Genomic DNA, 23,574 nt, shown 5'->3' with positions numbered 1-23,574 from the left:
GTCCATACTCCCAGAGGGATAAAGAATAAGAAAGCTATCAGAGCAGGGAATGGGATACGGAGATCTGGTGGTGGGAATTGTATGGAGTTGTACCCCTCTTATCCTATGATTTTGTCAATGTTTCCTTTTCATAAATAAAAAATAAAAAAAAAAGAATGCCTTCTGATAACTGCAAAGCAGTCTGCAGTGCTAACTGAGCCAGACTGAGGACTCTTAATCTACTGCCATGCTGTAGAGAGAATCTTCCTCTCCCCCCCTCTGTCTTCCCCTCCTCTCTCCATTTCTCTCTGTCCTATCCAACAACAATGACAACAACAACAGCAATAATAACTACAACAATAAAAAACAACAAGGGCAAAAAAAAATGGAAAATAAAAAATAAATAAATATAAAAAAGTAAAAAAAAAGAATCAAGCTATCAGACATAACGGTAGAGTTTGGCAGCTTAACTGGTATGTGCATGACAAAGACTGAAAGATGCAGAGAGAGAAAGCCCAAGTTGAGGCACAGAAAAGTCAATAGATGCCTGGAGGTACAGTGGCCTGTCTCCCTCCTGTCCAGGAAACAGAACTTGGCTAGGCAGGCAACACTGCAATGGGTGTGGAAATTGCCAGAAGCTTGCCTTTGCCTTCTTTGACTCTAGCAGCAGTGGGCACACTGCTCACAGCACATCAGGGTTCCAAGATTTCAGCCACAACTCTGAACTCCTTCCTCAGCATTTCTCAGATACCAAACCATGTCTGGCTTCAGGAGCACAGCCCTGCTTTTCACAACAGCCACCCACTGTTCTGAGAAGGTCTTCCTTCCTGGTCTGTTTAGCAGAATCCTGTTATCCCTCAACTGGCTCATGTGTTGGCTCAGACTTTGTCCAGAGAAGAAAGTCCCTGTTCTTTTATTGCATGTGTAAATGACCACTATGCTACCTGTAGGTTCCTTTCAGCCGGTGAACAGGTTCCCTTTAAACCTAGATTAACATATATTGGTAGATACAATTACAGATACATGCATGCATACGCACATACATGTATCTATACATGTATCTTTTTAATTTTAAAGAATTAATTATTTATTCCTGGATAGAGACAGAGAAATTGAAAGGAGGGTAGATAGAGGGAAAGAGACAGAGAGACACCTGTAGCCCTGCTTCACCACTTGTGAAGCTCCACCCCTGTAGGTGTACACCGGGGCTGGAACCCAGGTCCTTGACAAAATGCTCCACTGCCTGGCCTCAATGCATGTAGTTTTAAAATTCATACATTTAAAATTTTAATCGTAGAGCTGACAAGATAGGTGCCCTGAGATGGTGTCTGCTTTGCCATGCACAGGACTCAGGTTTAGGCCTGGTACCCACTGCCTTGGGGGAAACTTCCATGCTGTAGTATCTTTCCTACTCTCCCTCAGTTCCTTTACCCTTCTCTCTGTTTTAATCTAAAAAAAAAAAAAATTGATCTGGAGGGGTAGCACTCAGTAATAAGTAACAGGACAAATTTTAATTGTAGCAAAACCACATCAAATTTACCATCTTTGCCATTTTTGAGTAGTCACTTTAATAATGTTAAGTACATTCACACGGCTCCCAAAATCTCCACCTGAGAAGTGTGGAACTCCTGAAGCAAAGGAGTCACTCTCCACACTCCATCATCATTCTACTTTTTCTATGAGTTTGACTGTTTTGTTTTGTTTTTCCCCACTCATTATATCTTTTTGAGATTGATTTGCTTAGTTTATCCTAATGTCTTCACTGTATGTCTTATACACTATTCTTTGTTTATACTTCTGCCTATCATTTGACACTATGGTTAATCCCACCTGCTGGCTAATATAAATAATGCTACTATGAGCATGAATGTATAAATATCCCTTTAAGAGTCTTCTTTAGTTATTTGGGCTATATATCCATAAGTGGGATTGCTTGATCATATAGTATTTCTATTTTTTTTTTTCCTCCAGGGTTATTGCTGGGCTGGGTGCCTGCACCATGAATCCACCGCTCCTGGAGGCCATTTTTCCCCCTTTTTGTTGCCCTAGTTGTTGCAGCCTCATTGCGTTATTATTGCCATTGTTGACGTTGCTTTTGTTGTTGGATAGGACAGAGAGAAATGGAGAGAGGAGGGGAAGACAGAGAGAGGGGGGAGAGAAAGACACCTGCAGACCTGCTTCATTGCCTGTGAAGCGACTCCCCTGCAGGTGGGGAGCCGGGGGCTCGAACCGGGATCCTTACGCCGGTCCCTGCGCTTTGCGCCATGTGCACTTAACCCACTGCGCCACCGCCCGACTCCCATAGTATTTCTATTTTTAAGTTCATGAGGAACCATTATAATGTTTATCATAAAGGGTGCACCATTTTACATTTCTACCAACAGTGCACAAAGGTTCCAAGTCCTTCATATCCTTACCACTTTTTTTTGGGGGGGGGCATTGTAGAGTGGTATCATGTTGTTGATCAGTGTTTTAATCATCCTTACAGATATATCTATTCATGTCTTTTGCCTAATTTTGAATTGGTATTCTTGGCTTTTGTTACTGAGTTTCAAGAGTTCTCTATATAGTCTAGATATTAACTTAGTATAGTTTTTTTGTTTGTTTGTTTTGTTTTTAACCAGAGCACTGTTCAGCTCTGGCTTATGGTGGTGCGGGGAATTGAACCTGGGACTTTGGAGCCCTCAGGCATGAGAGTCTGTTTGCATAACCATTATGCTATTTACCCTCCACCCATTAACTTAGTATAATACATGTAACTTGTAAGTTTGTTTTTTCCTCCAGGGTTATCTCTGAGGCTCGGTGCCTGCACCACGAATCCACTGCTCCTGGAGGAGCCGTTTTTTCCTATTTTGTTGCCCTTGTTGTTATTGTTATTGTTGTTGTTGGACAGGACAGAGCTAAATTGAGAGAGGAGGGGAAGACAGAGAAAGGGAGAGAAAGACCTGCTTCGTCGCTTATGAAGCAATCCCCATGCAGGTGGGGAGTCCAGTGGCTTGAACCAGGATCCTTACACTGGTCCTTGTGTTTTGTTCCATGTGCACTTAACCTGGTGTGCTACTGCCCAGTCGCAACTTGTATTTTCTCTCATTCCACATATTATTTATTTTTTCCTGTTGGTGACCTTTGATGCACATAAATTTTAAGTTGATGTAGTTTCCACTTGTCTATTTTTTTTTGTGTGTGACATGAACAATAAATCCACTGCTAAATTCAATGCAAAAAAAGTTCTCCCTCTATTTCCTTTATGGAATTTTATAGTTTTAGGTCTTACACTCAGATATTTAACTAATTTGAGTGAATTTTTATAAATGGAAACTGGAAATAAAGCTCTAACTTTATTGCTGTGTGGATACTGAGTTTCTTTGACACTACTTGCTGAACGCAAGTCAACTTGCCACCCTTGTCAAAGGTCATTTGACATTATCCATGAGAGCTTATTGCTAGGCCCCACTCTCTTCTTTTAGCACATTATTATGCTGGCACTCTAGTTTTGATTACTACATGTTTTGAAATCAAGATCTAAAAACTTTGTTATTTGTCAACATTGAATTGGCTACTTAAGGTCCTTTGAGATTCCATATGAAATTTAGAATAGTTTTCTGTTTTGGGAGTTGGGTGGTGGCACACCTGGCTGAGCAAACACAAAACAGTGTGCAAGGGCCTGGGTTCAAGCCTTCCCACCTACACAGACACATACAAGCAGGGGGCAAGCTTCAAGAGGGGTGAAGCAGTTCTCTCTCTCTCTTTCTCTCTTTCCACCCCTCCAGGTCCCCATCTCCTCTGCTCCTCTCAATTTCTCTGTCTCTATGCAAAACAAATAAATATTTTTTAAAAAAGAGTTTTATGTTTCTGGGAAAAAAAATGCCATTGGGATTTTGACAGGGGCTCAGTGCTGCCACTATGAGCTCCTGGAAGTCACCCCCCATTTTTATTGATAGGACAGAGAGAAATTGAGAGAAGAGGGGGAGATAGAGAGAAAGATAAGATACCTGCAGATCTACTTCGTTGTTCCTAAAGGTTGGAGCCTGGATCCTTGAGCTTCTTACTTAAGTCTGCATAGTGGTCTGTTACCACCCAGCCCCTACAGAGGCCCTTTAAAAAGGTAATTAAGATTAAATAAGGTTGTAAGAATGAAACCCTAACTTACTGTGACTAACATCCTTTTAAGAAGAGATCTCAGGAAGAAGACATTTGAGGACACAGCAGGATGGCTATGTGCAAACAAAGGCAGGGTCCCTCAGGAGAAATCAACTCCTCAGACACCTTGATCTTGAACCTCCAGTCATCAGAACTGTGAAGATAAACATTTTTGCTGCTTTAGTCATCACATCTGTGGTACTTTTGTTGTGGCAGCCCTGATAAACTAACCTAGGTTGTACTGATTTGTTAATAATGTTAAGTCCTCTCATCTGTGAACAAGGGTGTCTTTCTGTTGATTTGTATCTTTATTTCTTTCAGTAATGCTTTTGTTGTTCTCACTGCACAAGTATTTTACCTCCTTAGCTGTTTATTCCAACATGTTTTACTTTTTTTGCATGTGCTTGCAAAAGAAATTATTTTATCACATTTCTGAATTGTTCATTGCCACTATAAAAACCAGTTTTTTGAATGTTGATTTTGTATTCTACAAATTAGTTTGTTTTTCTTTTTAATGGGTTCTATATCTATGATCATGGCATCTGTAGCCAGGGATAATTTCACTTGTTTCTTTAAAATATGGATCTCACTCTTGTTCAATTTCTTCATAAACGACTTCATGTACTATGTTGACTAGCATTGATGACATCGGCATTCTTTAGATTTTTACAAGTTTCTCTCTTACACTAGAATGGACAGTAAGTAAGCTTTTAAAAATGAGGATGAGTCTTACATGTGTCTATACCTACAATGTCTGGTGTTGCATAATATATATTAAGTAATTTTTCTTAGTAAAAATTAAATAATAGTTTGAGAGAGAAATAAGTTATTTTGATATTGCTTAATGAATATATTTCCAGTGATTTTAGAAAGCCAAATACAAAATTGGCTTAAAAAATCTGTAAGATAAGGCTTATCTTTACCTCATCCAAGTTGTCTAGTATAGTAACAGCTGTGACGAAAGACAGTATGTATTCTTGATTTAATGTAATGAGAATGACAATTTATCTATGTTATCTCCTAAAAGCCCGAGACTAATTATGAGAACATCCTTAGGCAAATTCTAATTGAGGGACAACCTACAAATTGACTAACCATTACTATAATTCTTTTTTTTTTTTTTTAAGATAATCAACATCAAGGAGAGTATGAGAAACTATTAGAGACAAGATGAGTCTAAGGACATCTGATAACAACATCTAATGGGATTTTGGGACAGAAAAAAGGATATTTGGGAAAAGTGAGGAAGTCAGAAAAAAGTATGGGCCTTATGTATTTACGTTTGCTCATTAATTATAAGAAATACATCATAAAAATGTAAGATGCTGGGCATGCAATAAAAGAAGATCCTATTATTTTCACAACCTTTCTGTAAATCTAAGAGTATTATAAAATAAGTGTCAAGTGTTAACATCTCAGGTTAAAGGGACTTTCTGAAACAATATTTTAAAGCAGAAGATTCAAGAACTGACACAAACTTTAGGGTAAAAGATGAGAACAGATAAAATGATTTTGAATGTAACAGTTTTAGATAATTAACCCTGGATTACGTTTCTTCAAAAGAACATGAATTTCTATCATTATTCTCATAGGTTACCTTACTTCTCTCGCTCTCTTTTTTAACTATTCTTTTTTTTTTAATTTATTTTCCTTTTTGTTGTCCTTTTTATTGTTGTAGTTATTAATATTTTTATTGATGTCGTCGTTGTTAGATAGGACAGAGTGAAATCGAGAGAGGAGGGGAAGGCAGAGAAAGACAGACACCTGCTGAAATAGCTGAGTTGGAAGAGCACTGGACTGAAGAAAGATAGACACCTTCAGACCTGCTTCACTGCCTGTGAAGCAACTCCCCTGCAGGTGGGGAGCTGGGAGCTTGAACCAGGATCCTTAGGCCAGTCCTTTTGCTTCGAGCCATGGGTGCTTAAGCTGCCTGACCCCCACCATTGACTTTTTAAATGTTTGTTTTAACAGTGTGTCAGAAGTGGAAACACCACTGACATGCAGGGACAAAGCTGAGCAACTGAAGGAGAGAGGAGAAAGTATTACAAAGAGTAAGTTAAGCGAAAAAGAATTTAAATTTGTTGATTCAGCTTTCTTACTGGCATGAACTGGGATACTTAGGTTTAGATATTGACTAGGCAATTAAATATATATATATAATATATATTATACACCAATATTGCACATGTAAGACTAAATACAATATTTATAACATAATATGTAAATATATAATGTATTGTATATAAAAATAGTACATAAATATGAAAGAGTAGTAATACAGATAATAAATATATTTATATTATATAAAACTATTATATTATATTATACAATATAAATTGTAATGTAATATGTATTATACTATATATTTAGTAAAATTCACTTTTGGCTAAGATCTTTGGGAGTGGCACAGTGCAGGGGACATTTCTCTTGGTCTCCTTGACTCCACTATAGTATAAACTTGATGAAAAAAGAGGTCTTTTTTTTTTCTAGTCTTAATACTTGAGACAATGCTTGGCATAGGGTATGCACTTAATACATGCTTATTCAAAAATGAATGTATAACAAATATCTGTGGAGTGCTATCCTGACAGTGCTATCCTCTATGTTCACTGTTACAGGACAATGTACATGGCTCAAGGTTACGGAGCTAATTAGGGAAAGAACCACAGCTTGAATCTAGCCCTGTCTAAATGCAAATTTCATCCTCTTTCAGGTCTGGCCAGTTACTTCAATCTCTTTCTGACTTTGATGTCTGATAAACAATAGGTATTCTGTAAGTATTTGTTTAAATGATTATGTCCTGGGGCTGCATGGTGGTACACTTGGTTGAGCATACATGGTACCATGTACAAGGTCCCAGATTCAATCCCCTGGTCCCCACCTGCAGGGGAAAGCTTCATAAGTGGTGAAACAGTGTTGCAGATGTCTCTGACTCCCTCTCCACCTCCCACTCCCCTCTCAATTTGCCTCTGTGCTATCAAATAAATAGAATTTAAAAAATTAAAGCAACTAATTTAAAGAAAATGAATACTTCCTTTATATTCACGTTATTTCTGAGCTTTCGGTAAGCAATTCACTCTGGTTTTTGTCCACCAATCACAGTAGCAAATAGTTGTAGCAACAGTATCCTTTAGCTCAAAACCAGACATGCTACTCTCACTCTTACAACTGGATCAAAGACAGTAATAAGTTTAACACATGTTGGCTTTATGAATGTATTTTTATGAATTTTCAATTAATTTCATGGATTACATAACTCTGATCCTGCTTTATTATAAAGGGAAACTTAGAGTACATACATGAGCCTTCATATATGTGTGCATGAGAGAAAAATATGTATGTGTATACATAAATGTATATGTACATGGATAGACTGGCCTTCAGTGTCTGTTTTGTGGGACTAGTGGACTAGCATCCCTTCAGAGATTATAAAGTGAGTTAATCTTTTTTGTTGTTGTTAACACACGAAGGATGAAATTTAATCACATGAAGGCAGCAGGCAGAGTTGGCACACACGCATGACACGCAGGCCCGGGTCCACCTTGATGAAGGTGAATGAGCAGCAGGCTTCAGTTTTGAGGAGAGTCTGTGAGAGCACAGAATGGCTTCAGTCTCCATGGGCAGAACTAAACAATGTTGCCCATGGCTTTGGTTCTCCAAGGACTGGGTTTCTGGAAACAATTCATGCTGCACTGTGCATGGACCTTACTGTCTCCATGGATCTGGAGCAGGTCAGACATAGATTCTAGGAGGAAGGGGCAGGAACACAACATATTCCAGAGCTCTCAGGAGAAACTATCATGAGATGCCTAAAAATAACTGGAACATAGGGTGAGAGATTGCTGGAGTCCTACAGTCATGATGGGGACACAATTATTGATGTGCTCTGGAGTTTAATGTGGTCAAGGCTCTATGTAGAGATTCTGAAGTTACAGAGGTAGCTACCAAATAGTGGTTAGTGTATACAAGTTTGGATATTAAAATAATTACTACTAGGAAACACCTAGGTAAGAAAAAAATTAGTCTTCTTTGACACAAAGAGAAACTCCTTTGGAGTAACAAGTGAGTCAAGTTTCTGATTGGTTTTGTTTACTGATAAAAGGATTGACATTAATACCATTGTTTACTTTTCTTGATAAATAATTGATAACATTATCAAGAATGTTTTGCAACAAAATTTCAGTTGTAATGGAATAATGATTGATTTTCCTAAACACCATTATTTAAAGATAATTTCTGTTTCATACGAACTAGAACAAACAAATCAACTTTTGGACTACAAGAATAATTAGTGGTTATTAGAAAGGATGGAGGATCAGGACAAAGGGAGTTACAAGTTAATTTTCAATGATGGGAAACTGAAACTCACATAATACTTTAATGCAATGTCATCTTGATCAAAACTGTTTTTTAATTAGAACAAAATGAAAAAGCAAAAGTTAATTAGTGATATTTCTCATGGTAGGAGGTAGCTCTAATTGTTACCTTGAAAATGTGTCTTGCCTTTGCATGGGATCAAAGACTAACTTATCATGAATTTATTTACTTCTAAGGCCTTATAATGCAGGTATCTGTATTAGGCTAGTGATAGCTTACAGCCTGGGTCAAGAGGTCTGAGAAAAGAAGTTTTATTGGAAAGTATAAAGCCAAAAAGAAAATATTAAAATACATTAAACACATTATTACTCATCATTTCGGAATCTTCTTTGAACCAAAGTTATGATAAATGGGATGACCATTAGGAAAATGATGTAGACTTCAAATTATAAGATGAAGCATTAAATTCTGGAAATAACAATTTTAGACAACTTGAATCAAATTGACTTAATCACTATTAAGCTAAAAGTAACCAATTTATGATTTTTATCATTAAATGGATTATTTCTCAAGCCTCTGTTTTGATCAAATATTTCCTCCATGGTTTGCCATTGACTATTCCCCTTCTAGGCTGAAATGTTTTGAAATAAGTTATTTTGAAATTATTATATATATCCAGTTGTTTTATACATAACAGGAGCTTGGAACACATGTCTAGTGCATCTTTTTTCTTAATGTAAATTTTTTAATAATTAAAAAATTATTATCTTTATTTGTTAGACAGCTGGAAATCGAGAGGGAAAGGGTGATAAGAGTGAGAGAGAGCAACAAAGACAGAGAGAGAGACCTGCAACACTGCTTCACCACTTGTAAAGCTTTCCCCCTTGCAGGTGGGAACTGGAGTCTCCAGCCTGGGCGTTTGTGCACTGTGAATTAGAACATGCACTCGGCCAGGTGTGCCACCCCCAGCCCCTAATGTAAGCTTTTTTTTTTTTTTTTTTTAAACCAGAACCCTGCTCAACTCTGGTTTATGCAGGGGATTGAACCTGGAACCTTGGAGCCTCAGGCATAAGAATCTGTTTGCATAAGCATTGGATCGACCTTCTCGTGGTGCATCCCGTGAGTACCCATTCCTTGGGGAAACTGACGATCCTTCCTAGCCGACTGAATCCACATGGATCCCAGTCACTTTCAAAGCCAGCAACAAGCAGCTCCTGACAGCTTTCAACCTGACGCTGTTGACTGGCTACGGAAGAAGGGCAAACGCTAGAAGAAGAAGAAGAAGAAGAAGAAGAAGAAGAAGAAGAAGAAGAAGAAGAAGAAGAAGAAGAAGAAGAAGAAGAAGAAGAAGAAGAAGAAGAAGAAGAAGAAGAAGAAGAAGAAGAAGAAGAAGAAGAAGAAGAAGAAGCACTGTGCTATCTCCCCTGCCCAGCTTTTTAATTTTTTATTTATCTTATTTTTTTCCCATTTTATTGGAAGAGCAGTTAATGGTTTACAATCTAGTCCTTAGCACATGGGTGCATTGTCTCAACTCCCCATGGCAGGTGTCTCCACAACACTCTCACCCCCAACTCACAGCCTTTTCTCTCATATACTAAGGCTCTATTAAAAGGTCTCAATTTATTTGCCCACGGTAGATTCTCCATAGTCACTGAATGACTGAGAAAGTGGCAATACTTCACTGAGAGCAAAATTCTCCTGCAGTTTTTTTTCTCTTCTTAGATAGCATTTTAAGGATATATTTTATTGATTATATATGAGTTTCACATATATAGTGCATTTGTGTGCATAGGAGAGAAGTCAAGGGGGTGTGTAGTAGCCCCATGGGTTAAGCTCATATGGCTTGAGCACAGACTAAAGATCCTGGTTTGAGCTCCCAGCTCCCCACATCCAGAGGGGTCAATTCACAAGCGGTCTGCAGATGTCTATCTTTCTCTCCCCCTCTCAGTCTTCCCCTCCTCTCTTGATTTCTCTGTGTCCTATCCAACAAACAATGACATCAATAATGACAACAATAATAACAACAACAGGGATAAATAACAAGGGAAAAATAAAAAGGGAAAAAAATAGCCTCCAGAAGCAATGGATTAGTAATGCATGCACTGAGCCCCTGTAATAACCCTGGAGGCAAAAAACAAACTAAAAAGAGAGAGAAGTCAAGCAACAGGCTGGCACATGAAGTGCTGGGATTGAACTGGGAACCTCAGGAATGTAAGCCTGATATCCCACCAGTTGAGCCATTTTCCTGCCTGCTACACTGAGTTTTAACTAAGGAAACAATAGAATGAAACTTTATTTTTGAGTTAGTTAATTAGTGAGTCAGAAGCAATTGCTTTGACAGTCAGGAATATTCTTTCCTGTCACTTTACCTGCAAGTAAAGTAGGCTCCATAGGGGTTATTTATTTATTTATTTATTTATTTATTTATTTTTATCAGAGCACTGCTCAACTCTGGTTTATGTTTGGGGGTGGGGGGGATTTGAGTCTGGGACTTTGGAGCCTCAGGCATGAGAGTTTCTTTGCATAACCATTATGCTACCTACCTCCACCCTCATGAGTTATTTGCTCATCTATGAAAGTAAAAAGGCTAAAATTAGGGAGAAGCAGCAGGAAGTACGAAATACACACTTTATTACTTATCAAGGGAAGTGAAATAGTGCCCTGAAATTAAAAAACAAAAAAACTGCCTTAAAAGTATGTATTACAGTGACATTGCTTTGTTTTCTTTAAATGTCCATCAGCTGTCTAGCACACAGTACATTGCCCAAATTTTTATTTCTACCTTAAGAAAGTCCTAGAAACAATTTCATCATTACATTCAGAAGATGCTGACACTGTGGACCAGGCGAAAGCAGATGAAGCAGGGAATGAAGCATACCTCATATGACTGGGAATCCAAAACCAGCCCAATAATGTTTTGGCCTCTGAAATTAAACCCTCTTGTTTCTAGCTATAACCGTATTTTCTCTACTCTACTGCCTCTGTGCCTTGAATAAATGAGGGTGTTCACAGCTGAATCGATTGCTATGGTTACAGGCAAATTGTGTTATGTCTCCTAGAAGTAAGAAAAGTGAGGGTAGCTTCAGGTAAACATTAGCTTTCTTTTAGTAGAACAATTCTCTCATGTCGGCAACCCTCGTTCAGGGTCCTGGTGCAAACATAAAGAAATGCCCTGAAGTTCAGCTTCTTATCCACCACCTGCCCCACTCACAAATACACCATAGATCATTGATGTATCATGTGGCATTCACCTCCAGAGGCCTACCTAAGTTGGTTTCCAGAGTTGGCAGGTTGGGAGCAAGTTTAGAGTTACACACACAATAAGATCTATGATACCTGTAAAGTTATATTTGTTATTATAACATATTTGGTAAGCACTGTTGTTATCATTGGCAGTAGACAGATGAGTCCTAAGACTTCCAGTGTTGCAATAGCTAAGTACTCACAATGAACTGTGCCCTTCCTTGACCTCACCTCTCTCCAGAGTTTGATGGCGAGCTGGGTCTGGAAGTTCTGTGGGTGAAGGACTGGTACTACTCTTAGGTATTTATTCATCATTTAGTGTCTCCCAAGTGCATACTGAGATCTGACTATATTTCCTGCACTCTCCTATTATAGGTCCAGGGAAGACAGGAATTTGAATCAGTATTATCTTTCTTGGAGAGTTCTGTCAGATTAGCTGTGTATTTCCAAGGGCAAAGGTATGAATTATGTGAGAAAATTTCTTTAGGTTTTCTAAAAACTATGGATATGATTGGGAGTAACCTTTTCTGTTTGTTAAGAAATGTTGCAGGTGTGACACACTATGATAAAGTCTAAATGTTTCAGTGATTCTGGAAGTTGGGGCCAGAATCCTACTTCAGATGTTACATTTTTTATTTCTTTCAGCCCAGACTTTGTATTTCCTTTTAGTTTAATTTTTTCTGTCCTACCACAAATATATTTATAGATGATTTTAAACCCCCTTTCTCTTATTTTAGATAATTCACTTGGTAATTGCAGTTCTTTAGAAACTGGAGTCGAAACGCAGAATTAATGTTGTAATTCATTACTAGTAAGTTCATACTTTTCTTTGCATAAGAAGTGCCATGAACTAAGCTGATGGCTTTCTCCCTGGATGGAAGAAGTTTTATTTCTTGGTTAAAAATACAGCTTTGGGGCAAAGGTTTCTGTTTTGTACAAACTAGATCTTAAGTCTGATTTTGTTGTACAGGAAGCACTCCAAGGAAAGTTCTGTTTTCGGTGAACTGGTTAGTACAAGTTCTTGATGATGGTGTAGTCATTCTCTTTCTGTTGGTTTAGAATGGTCTGGTGAGTCCTTTAGCGAGATGCCAATCTTCAGACTTGACTATGGGCAGAAAGGTTTTGCTGCCTGACCATGAAAGAAGAGAGACTATGGCAGATGGACACACATTCCAACAAGATCCATTGCAGAAATCAGATTTTTAAAAAGCTTCCTATGAGAATTTTAATCCTGATGTAAAAAATTTCAGCATATTCAATATTCATGCCAGTTACCTTTCTTTGCCAAAGTGGGATAAGTTTTTGCTTTCTCCAACATAACATATTGCTCAGTGTGTATTTCTCTCACATAGGCTCGCCACTGATCTTCAAAGGATTCTTCTGCTCTAAGAGTTCATCTGGACACTTTTAAAGTTGTTTTGCTTCCTGGAGTGCTGTCAGATTGAGCCTGCCTTTTGGCCCATTTAGGTCACAGTGGCTGTGCCTCTTGTTTGCTGTGACGGTAGCAGCCCTCTCAATGTACAGCTGGCCATGAACCAGCATGAAGGAGGCCTGTCTATTCATGGGATGCAGAAGACCTATGAATCACAGACATTTGGGCTGAATTATTAGAAGTGCTTTTTACAAAAACTCCTTTTTATTTTACCTATGACAGCCTTAACAATTCACCATGTTAGTCTTGAATGTTGGGAATAACTGTTGTGAAAGGCATTACTCTGATTCAGAAAGGAGAATATCTGGAAACGTAGTAGACAGCTCAAGGTTCTCTGCAGTGGCTAGTTGTGCTTTAGAGTCCCCACTCCATATCTCCCCCCCCCCATCCCATTTTGGAAAGTAACCCAATATAAAAGTTACTCTTGCCAGAGCAGTGGGTAGAAAGTAATTGACAGGGATACTTTCAAGGAAAGTACATAGAGATGTCTGACCTTTGGGGAGATTTTTTTCAGGGAGGTTTGTGGAAGCTACTAAAGGATATGCATGGTAACTTAGTAGGTTTTGAAGCAACTATGAGGAGATATTTAATGTAAAATAAATAACAAAATAGTTCTTAACAAGCACCAAACATCAAGAGTAATCTCTATTAAGACTCTTGATTACATATTATAATTTCCCAAAGTGGGTCCCGGAGCTGTGTTCCAACTATTTTTTAAAATTTAATGAAATGGTGCATCTCTTCTTCATTACTTCATTGTTTAGCTAAGTGGACATAACTGCCTTGTCTGAATATCAAATTCTTTCCGACACAAACAAGCATGTTGAGGGAGATTATGAGTTTGGTGTGCATGTTGGTCAGACAGCTGCATCCTCTACTGGTTCTTTTAAATACTTTGTTTTTCTCCAGGGATTTTATTTCTGCCTCTCAGTTTGCCTTGTGGATATTAGTTAGCTATCCCAAGATTCTGAGTAGGTAACTAAAATGTTCTCTAACAGGCAAATATGAAAAGAAGTCTGAGCAGTTTTGTTTGTTGGTTGAAAAGGGGATTATTTTAGGTTTTCCACTAAATGTTTCTCTGCCCTGGGTCTCCCTTTTCTGCATCCCCAGAGTAACTATGAAGTGATTTTCTCTTTATAAATTTCAATTTATGTCATAAAGCTTAATAAAATTCCCAAGCAAACTAGGGTTTTAGTTCCAGTCTGGTTCTATGTAAATGCTATCTCATCAATCTTGGCTTTTTAGACTAACTTGCCTTACATAATTATTAATATCGCTGGCTTAACAAAAGGAGAATGCTAGGGGCCGGATGGTGGCCCAGCTGATCGAATGCATGGGTTATAGTGTGAAAAGACCCAGGTTCAAGCAAGGACCAGGTACCCTCTCCTTTCAATTTCTCTCCATCCTGTCAAAAAAAAAAAAAAAAAAGACAAGAAAGGAAAAATGAAATAAAAAAAAAATAAAACAAAACTGAAAAAAAAATGGCCATCAAAAACAGTGTAGTCACAGTGTGGGCAAGGAGCCCAGCAATAACTTTGGTGATAATTAAAAAAAGAAAGAGAGAAAGAAAGAATTACATTCTCTCAGTATATTACACCCTTAAAAATAGCTTGGAAAGTAGGGCATTGTCCTTTTTTTTATTATCTTTATTTATTTTTTTGGATATAAGTAGCCAGAAATTGTGAAGGAAGGGGAGATAGAGAGGGAGAGAGAAAGACAGACATCTGAAGACCTGCTTCACCACTCGTGAAGTGTCTCCACTGCAGTTATGGAGTAGAGGCTTAAACCCTGGTCCTTGCACAAGGTAGTATGTGTACTTAACTAGGTGCACCATTGCCTGCCCACAAGAACTTAAATCTTGAAGTAACTAAAATCATAGGAGAAATATGATGCTGCTTAGAGGATATTTAGAGCTTATTCAGTAGTTATAAATTCTGGGATTGAAACTGCTATTAGCTGGGGGGCTGGGCGGTAGCACACCTGGTTAAATGCACATGTTACAATGTGAAAGGGACTGAGTTCAAGCTCCAGGCTCCAAATGCAGGGGAAATCTTTGCAAGTGGTGAATAAAGTCTGCAGATCTCTCTCTCTCTCTCTCTCATCCCTTTCCCTCTTGATTTCTATCAATATCCAATAAATAAATAAATAAATATAACAAAAAGTTAAAAAAAGAAACTTCTATTAGATGTCTGAAGAAAGAGTAACCTTTCTAGACCTCTGTTTTCTCATGCTGACAAATGAGAATATTGTGCTAGATGTTTTTCAGCTTCTTAACCTCAATATTCTATGACTGTGAACATTTTAAAATATTAGTACATAGGAGGAAAACTTTCATATGAGGCACAGAGAGAGGGAGAAAGAAAGTGAAGGAGCACCAGAGTAGTTCTCTGGTACGTGTGGTGCCAAGGATTGGACCAGGAACCTAGGTTATCTGATACTGTAAAAAAAAAAAAATCTTGGGAGTCAGGCGGTGGCACAGCGGGTTAAGCGCACGTGGCGCAAAGTACAAGGACCAGCTTGGCTTTAGGATCCCGGTTCGAACCCCTGGCTCCCCACCTGCAGAGGAGTCACTTCACAGGCGGTGAAGCAGGTCTGAAGGTGTCTGTCTTTCTCTCCCCCTCTCTGTCTTCCCCTCCTCTCTCCATTTCTCTCTGTACTATCCAGCACCAATGACATCAATAACCACAACAATGTTAAACAAGAAGGGCAACAAAAGGGAAAATAAATAAGTAAGTATTTTTAAAAATCTGATACTGTACCAATTGAGTTATTTCCCCAGCTGAGGTTTGGAAACTTTTAATACAGATATTGATTAAAGTCCTAACCCTAACCAAATTATATTATTTCTATAAACTATCAGACTTATACCTCTGTGAAAGGAGTATCTTTAACTCAGACTAAAATTCTTGTTTGTTTGTTTTAAGATTTCTGTATTGAAAACTCAAAGTGAAAAAGATGTTCACTCCCATCTGAAAACAAGATGTTTCCAGGGGGGTTGTGGTGGGTAGTATTTGGAATTTGTTGACATCTGGAATGAATCCTCTCCTATTTTTTCATTGCTCATCTTCCCTTCAGGAATGAAAAAACCCAGCTAGCTCTTTAACTTCATTTTTCTGATTTGTAAACATATATGTAATAGAATTAAGAGTATATACAACATTTAAACTTTTTATGGTCACAAGACTGTGTGAGCAACAAAGAATTCCTCTTACATTAAAATATTTTATAGGAAACTTTGAGGTTTAAAGGGTATTTTAAAAGAGAGTATTGCTAAAGGAACTTTTAAAGGTTGATAGTAAAATAAATCTTCTATATTTGCTAGAATAAAATACCTTGAGTGATTACAATATTGTGGGGGGGGGCTGTGGGGGAGAGCCTGATTATTTGAATCTGCTAAGCCCTAGCTACACTGGCAAATGTTTTATTTTTCATCCATTTTAATTTTCAGAATGATATTATGAAAAAGAAAGAAGAAAAGAACAAGTATAGTTATTTCCCATAGCTTTTACATAACTAAAGAACATAGTATGACAAAAATTAGCATCAGTAAGGATGTACTTGCCCATGCAATTAAGCTTCAAAAACCCAGAATATGAATCCTTTTTCCCCCTAGGAAATTATTCGCGTTCACATAATTACCAGTAGTATCCTACCCAAGGGAATATTTATACTAAAAAACCCAAATGATTTAGAAGTAATATATCAAAACAGCCTGCTTATCTACTGCAAGAACATAACTTGTATATAAATGAATTCGCTTAGTTATAAATTTCCCTTATAAGTTTGTGCTTGTCATAGTTATCTGCTTAGCTAGCTCTTTTTTTTTAAAGCAAGAACGCAAAGGTAAACATCAGTCCATGTCTTAGCAATTACTAAATTAATGAATTCCATATCAATTTAGATTCATCTTCATGTCATTATGTGAATATGCTAGTTATTATAGTTATACTCTCAGAGATCAATTTGCCTTGAATATTACAGGTTATGTAATATTACAAATCTATGTCTTGAGAATCAAAAAAATTGTTACAGATATGTTTAACCTATTTAGTAAAATTTCTTAATTATTCTCTTAATACTCAAAGAAAATAATTCATCAGTGCCAAAGTTTCCCTTTTATATCCAAAAATGTCAAAACAGACACCAGACAACTTTCAAAATCAAGTTACAATCTTTTCTTGTTTTTAAGTCTGCTTGATTAATTAATGAAACATTTTCAAAGAATGTCTCACTGCACTGTTTTTCTGAGTCTTGCCTAGAGAAGGCAAGTCTTGGGAGAAAGGACTCATCAAGGATGAAGCATTTCACCTTCTTGACTACCTGGAGGCCCTGTGTTCTGATGGCAACACAGTATTATGTGTTTGGTGTCTAGTCAAAAGGAATAACTCCTTTCTATTTTTCCACAAGTACAGAGTAAAGGATCAAAAAAGTAACGAGGTGGGAGTAATTCCAATAAAAAAAAAAAAAGAAAGACACTTGAATTAAACAAGACTTAACAAAAACAAATTCATATTTACCAGCAAGCCCTCCTTCATTGTGTCTTATTTCACTACCAATGAAAACACTAGTCTCAAGCATGTACTCACTGAAAAAGTTAGCTCTTAACCTTGAAACTGCAGTCTGGACTGAAATACAGTAAAGTCATCAAAACTACAAACAAGCAGAAAAATCAGCCTACCTTATCCTTTCATGTTCTCAGATGTTTTCCTGATTTTCACGGAGTATCTTCTTCATAAAAGTTGATCTTCTACACACATTTCTCTGTCTCAGAAAGATCACGGAAGCAAAGAACGAACTAAGACATTTCTCATTTTCATAGAAACCTAGACAGGAAAGATATGAAGAAATAGCACTATTTCACATTCTCTTCAAGGGAATAAAACAAAAACAAAGACAAATACTTCTAGGTAAAGGTGTCCTCCTGTTTGAATCTCTGAGAATGCCCTCACTGATCTATCCTATTCCCCAGGAAACACCTGCTCCTCCAATTGGCCCTTTGTTGGTTAATGACAGTGCGTCAAGGGGAAATAGCATTTCCTCTTTGTTAGATGCTTCTTTGTTAGAACTGTATCACATTCAGGCATTTCTCTTTCCTTTCTTTGATGGAGAAAAAGTGCAGGGTGCTGAGAAAATCTTGACTGACATCACTAGATTACCCTTGAGTTTTAAAGCTTTTCCAGAATATACCTTTGTCTTGGAGTACATAATTGGAGCTTTCTCTTGTAGTTCCATTTTGTGCTGAAGGGTTGCAGAATTAGAACTAATAGATACAGAAAGCATATTCTTTCTTTCTTTCTTTCTTTTTATTGGATAGAGACAGCCAGAAACCAAGAGGGAAGGGGGAGATACAGAGGAAGAGAGACTCCTGCAGCCCTGCTTTACCACTTGTGAAGATTCCCCTCTGCACAGAAAGCATATTCTGGACATTATGTTTAATTTGGTAGGATTGTCCATTTTTTAATATTCACAAATGTCTCTGGGCCTCTTCACGTGAGCTTCTTCTGCTAATGCTTCAACTATTTTTGCTTGTGGGGGAGGTTGTCACAATTGCATTATCAAATATACTTCCTGCTGCAATATCTTTTCCATTTGGGAGTTGAAGGGAAGTGCTCTCATTTTTATTTTAAAACTACATAGTCACTGGTTCTTTGGCAATGATACTTACAAATATATTTTTCAACATAGAGAAACTTTAACAGTGTATCAGAAAAGAACTTGAAAAGAATAAAGTTATAATCTTTGTTTTTTCATTCACATTAAGTTGAAGTTCCCATGTTTACATTTGTAATCAGACTACTGGTAATGTGACATTTCAACTACTTTCCTTGTATGACAGATTCTGTCATCTCTCTCATACCTGGAAACTGAGGATTTTCTTTCTAATCTGAAGCAATAACCTGATGATGTGCCAAAAGGAGAATTGATGTAGCTAGGACAATATAATATAATGTAATAATAGTTTTTTTATAATAGGGTAAAATAACTTACTTTCTTTTAAAATTTATTTTATTATATTTATTTATTGGATAGAGACAGCCAGAAATCTAGAGGTAAGGGGAGACAGAGAGCAAGAGAGACAGAGAGACACCTGCACGTCACCACTTGTGAAGCTTCCCGCCTGCAAGTGGGGACCAGGGGCTTGAACCTGGGACCTTGCCCACTGCAATGTGTCTGTTTAACCAGGTGCGCCACCACCTGGACCAAAATAACTTACTTTCCTTCAGTACAAATTAGAGCAAAGTGGGTAAAAGGAAATAAAACAAAACAAAAACAAAACAAACAAACAAACAGAATTCATGAACTGACCAAGAAAACACAAAGACAGACTTAGAGGGAGGCTGGGCAGTGAAGGAACTGTTTAAGTGCATATAGTACTATGCACAATAACTCAGGTTAGAGTCCTCACTCCCTACTTGCATCCAGAATGCATCACATAGTGAACCAGGTCTGCAGGTGTCTATCTTTCTCTCTCTCTTTCTCTCTCTGTCTCTCTCTGTCTCTCTCTCTCTCCCCCTCTCCATAACCTCTCCTCTCTCAATTTCTTTCTATTATATGCAAGAAAAAAAAAAAGAGGGGGGAGGTTGTGTGGGAAGGCTGCCAAGAGTAGTGGATTCATATTGCTGGCACTGAACCCCATCAATAACTCTGGAAACAAACAAACAAACAAAAAAGACTTAGCACTTAACTCTTAAAACTAATCTGCTTGATGCAAGATTCATAGCAGTCAGAAAACCAAACCTATCTGACTCCTAGTTAATTAATTCTTTAAGTGATTGTATACTGAAGTAACAGGCACTGCCCTACATGGTCCTGTACTGGAGGTAGCAATAAAAATGGCAACTTACAGTTAAGTGGAGATAACATACTTTGCACAAATAATTAGAAAAAGCACTTACATAAAAATGTGACACATGGCACAAAAGAAATCATAAAGTAAGAGTAGCTTTTACATTTTAGATGATTAAGGAATTTTATGCAAGATGAAAAATTTACATCAAATTTCAAATTTCACTATCTTTGTAGTTTTTTTGGAGTAGTCATGCTAATTTGCTTATGTGTTCACCATGGCCACTTTCATACTACAACAGCAGAGTTGAGTAGTTACAACAGAGACCATGTGGTCCACAAATTTTTAGATACTTACCGTCTTCCCTTTGGTGGTCACTGTAATTTAATGAAATAATGAGAAGTCAGAAAAGTGGGGAAGGTGTGAGTAATAAAGCTGAACTCATAGATTTATGTCATTTCAAGCAAGTGACTCTCTGTTAACATTACTTCCTATTGTTATATGATTAAATTAGATGACATATCTAAAATTTTAGGTGAAATAAATGCCAAGTAAATGAAAATTATTGAATCAATGGTGCAGAGAGAGTTTTAAGGAGATCTTCTCATGTGCATTTTGATGCAAAAAATAAACTGCTCAAATAAAGGTAATATGTACAACAAACATACATCAGCTCATGGATAATCGCTGAAGAAAACAAAACCAATGGAACAAAACATTTATCAGAGATGTGCTAGATGAAAAGTTTTCTAAGTTGGTGAAAAACCCATTTGGCTTCTTTATTTTTACTTTATAGTCTTTCTCATCATAATCATGTCTTACCATCCTTAACCATCTTCCTTATATAATTAAGCAAAATTTCTGGGTTTTTTTTTTTTGTGTGTGTGTGGACTACTGGTTATCCAAGAAAATACATTTTACAATATTGGTATAGCTAGGGTACTTTTTAACTTTTATTTGTGTACAACAGAGAAAACACAAAATACAGACAGCTAAAATCTTGACTACTTTGGTTTATAACTTTTAATGAAAATGTAATTAAAAAATTAGATAAAGCATTGGTTTATTACATACAAATAAATAATAGTGATGAATGTATGTTTCTCTCAAAAAAGTCAATTTACAAGTTAGCACTGCCCTCATACCAAAACCAGAAAATGACTCTACCAGAAAGTAAAACTACAGACCAATAACATTGATAAAGGGATTTGTTAATTACTTGTTGACTAAATTCAGCTGCACATGTATAGAACCATTCTGTAATTAAGTGGGATTTATACTTGAGATTCAAAGATAGTTCATCATATGTAAATTAAGAAACACAATACATACATTAATAGACTTGAAAGAGAAAAACAGGATTACAATATAGTTACAAATGACATTTGACAAAAATCTAACATTTATTAGGTATAGAAGAAATGTGTCTCAACATAATAAAAGTTAAACCCACAGCTAATATCATACTCAGTGGTAAAGTGAAAACTGCTCCTCTAAGAATAGGAACAAGACAAAGATGCCCACTATTCTTTCTTCCATGATGATGTGCCAGACCACTGCTTGTCTCTGGTTTATGTTGATGCTGGCCATTGAGCCAGGGACCTGCTAATCTCAAGCATGAAAGTCTTTTGCATAAACACTGTGCTGTATCCCTGGTTCACAAAAGTGCCTGTTCTTCTTTTTTTTTAAATTATTATTATTGGTGATTTACTATTGATTTACAAAAGTATAAGACAACAGAAGTATAACTCCCCACCTTTCCTACCACCAGAGTTCTGTGTGTCCATTCCCTCCACTGGAAATTGCAGTAGTTCTCACAAGATCACTGATATTTGTTGGTGGAACTGGGGTTCAGAGCCTTCCAGTCATCTTTACCTATCATTTCTTCCCCCTATGGGAGTGTGGACTGAAAAAATTTTGGGGTGCAGAAAGTGGGATTCTGGCTTCTGTAAATGCTTCTTCACTGGGCATGGATGTTGGCAGGTTGATCCATACCTTCAGCCTGTTTCCATCTTTCCCTAACCAGGTAGGAAAAGTGACTATTCTTAACCCCCTAATTTAACATTACCACTAGAAGACCTTAAGAGGCAAGCAAACAAGTCAAAGAAATAAAAAGTGTCAGAATTGGAAAGGAAGAAGTAGTCTTTTTACAGATGATACATGTTTTACAAAGAAAATCTACAGACCCTAGAAAAACACTGTTAGATTTAGTCAACAAATTCTGTAAAGTTGCAAGATATAAAATTAACAAAATACTACACTAGCATAAAAATAAATAGATCAATGGAACAGAATTAAGAACCCCAAAAGAAACTCAAGTATATATGGTCAATTAATATTTAACAAGGGAATCAAGAATACTTAATGGAAAAAAGACAGTCTGTCTAATAAACGGTGCTTGTGAAAAGCTGATTTATTCACAAATAAAAGAAGGATCTCGAACCATACTTTATACCACTTATAATAATTAACTAAAAGTTACTAGATATTAGGGAAATAAAATCAAAACCAAAAGAGTCTTATGCTTAATGAAATGGCCATCATTAAAAGACAAGAGATAAGAACTACTGGGGAATATGTGGAGAAAAAAGAATCCAACTGCAATATTAGTAGGATTATCAACTTGTAAAAATTCTATAAAAAATATTGTAAAGGGGTTTTGATATATCTTTAAATATAGCTACCATATGATCCAATATGAACTATAATAGTATTAATAATATTAATAATAACTATTCCCTCATACAGTGAAAACAGTAACCATATCAAAAGAAATAACAAAATAAATCCATATCTTCAAGCACATAAAAGCAATGTATATCATAGTGAAGACATGACAACAAACTAAGTATACCTTGACAAATGACTGGATAAAAAAGCTATGAGATATAAATATGATAGACCTGTGCTCTGGAGTTTTGTGTATATGTTACTCCAGATCAGATAAAAAATCAATGGGGTTTACAGTCAACAACATTTATACACCTTTACCATATTAGAGAGCTACTCTCTTCCCTGATCCAGCTTTCTGGTCCTTTTTCCAGCCATGACATCATTTCCCCAGACAATAACTTGGGTCCACCTGCATATCAAATGTCAGGTTCAGAAAAAAAAAATCACTAATGTAGTCATAGGCCCTTTGGAATATAACTAAAATAGGCCTAATAACTATCTACAAAATGGAGACCACCAAATCTTCATCTGCACTATTGCAGTTTTTAGGTTCCTGATTAGTCAACAATTTGTTTGGCTTTATATGTTAACTCTTTTCAGCCACCAGGTTCCAGATGCTACTGTGACACCAACTGGACTTCCCTGGGCAGACAACCCCACCAATATGTCCTGGAACCCCGCTTCCCCAGAGCCCCAACCCACCAGGGAAAGAGAGAGAGGCTGGGACTATGGATCGACCTGCCAATGCCCATGTTCAACGGGGAAGCAATTACAGAAGCCAGATCTTCTACCTTCTGCACCCCATAATGTCCCTTGGTCCATTCTCCCAGAGAGATGAAGAATAGGAAAGCTATCAGGGGAGGGGATAATTGCAGAGTTCTGGTGGTAGGAACTGTGTGGAGTTGTACCCCTCTTATCCTATGTTTTTGTCAGTGTTTCCTTTTTATAAATAAAAATTATTTTAAAAAAGGAAGGTTTATATAGACTTGAAGTAGATGGCCAA

The 23,574-nt window shown here is 37.1% G+C and overlaps 1 long non-coding RNA gene across 2 annotated transcripts in view; it reads right to left on the bottom strand.

Annotated features, from left to right (window-relative positions):
* The window catches only part of LOC132534652 (uncharacterized), a 270,811-nt gene extending 252,790 nt beyond the window's left edge, over window positions 1-18,021 (bottom strand). The window contains exons 1-2 of one of the 2 annotated variants that reach the window (XR_009546389.1): window positions 17,790-18,021; window positions 4,130-4,273 (exon numbers count right to left, since the gene is read on the bottom strand). This is a non-coding gene — a long non-coding RNA (uncharacterized LOC132534652). The remainder of the gene's footprint in view (window positions 1-4,129; window positions 4,274-17,789) is intronic. The other variant, XR_009546390.1, reaches the window with a different exon arrangement.
* Between the last annotated feature and the right edge of the window lie 5,553 nt (window positions 18,022-23,574).

This window comes from Erinaceus europaeus, chromosome 19, assembly GCF_950295315.1.
Source record: "Erinaceus europaeus chromosome 19, mEriEur2.1, whole genome shotgun sequence".
Taxonomy (NCBI): domain Eukaryota; kingdom Metazoa; phylum Chordata; class Mammalia; order Eulipotyphla; family Erinaceidae; genus Erinaceus; species Erinaceus europaeus.
Note: the sequence above shows the minus strand (reverse complement) of the source record. Positions and strands in the feature narration are given on the sequence as shown.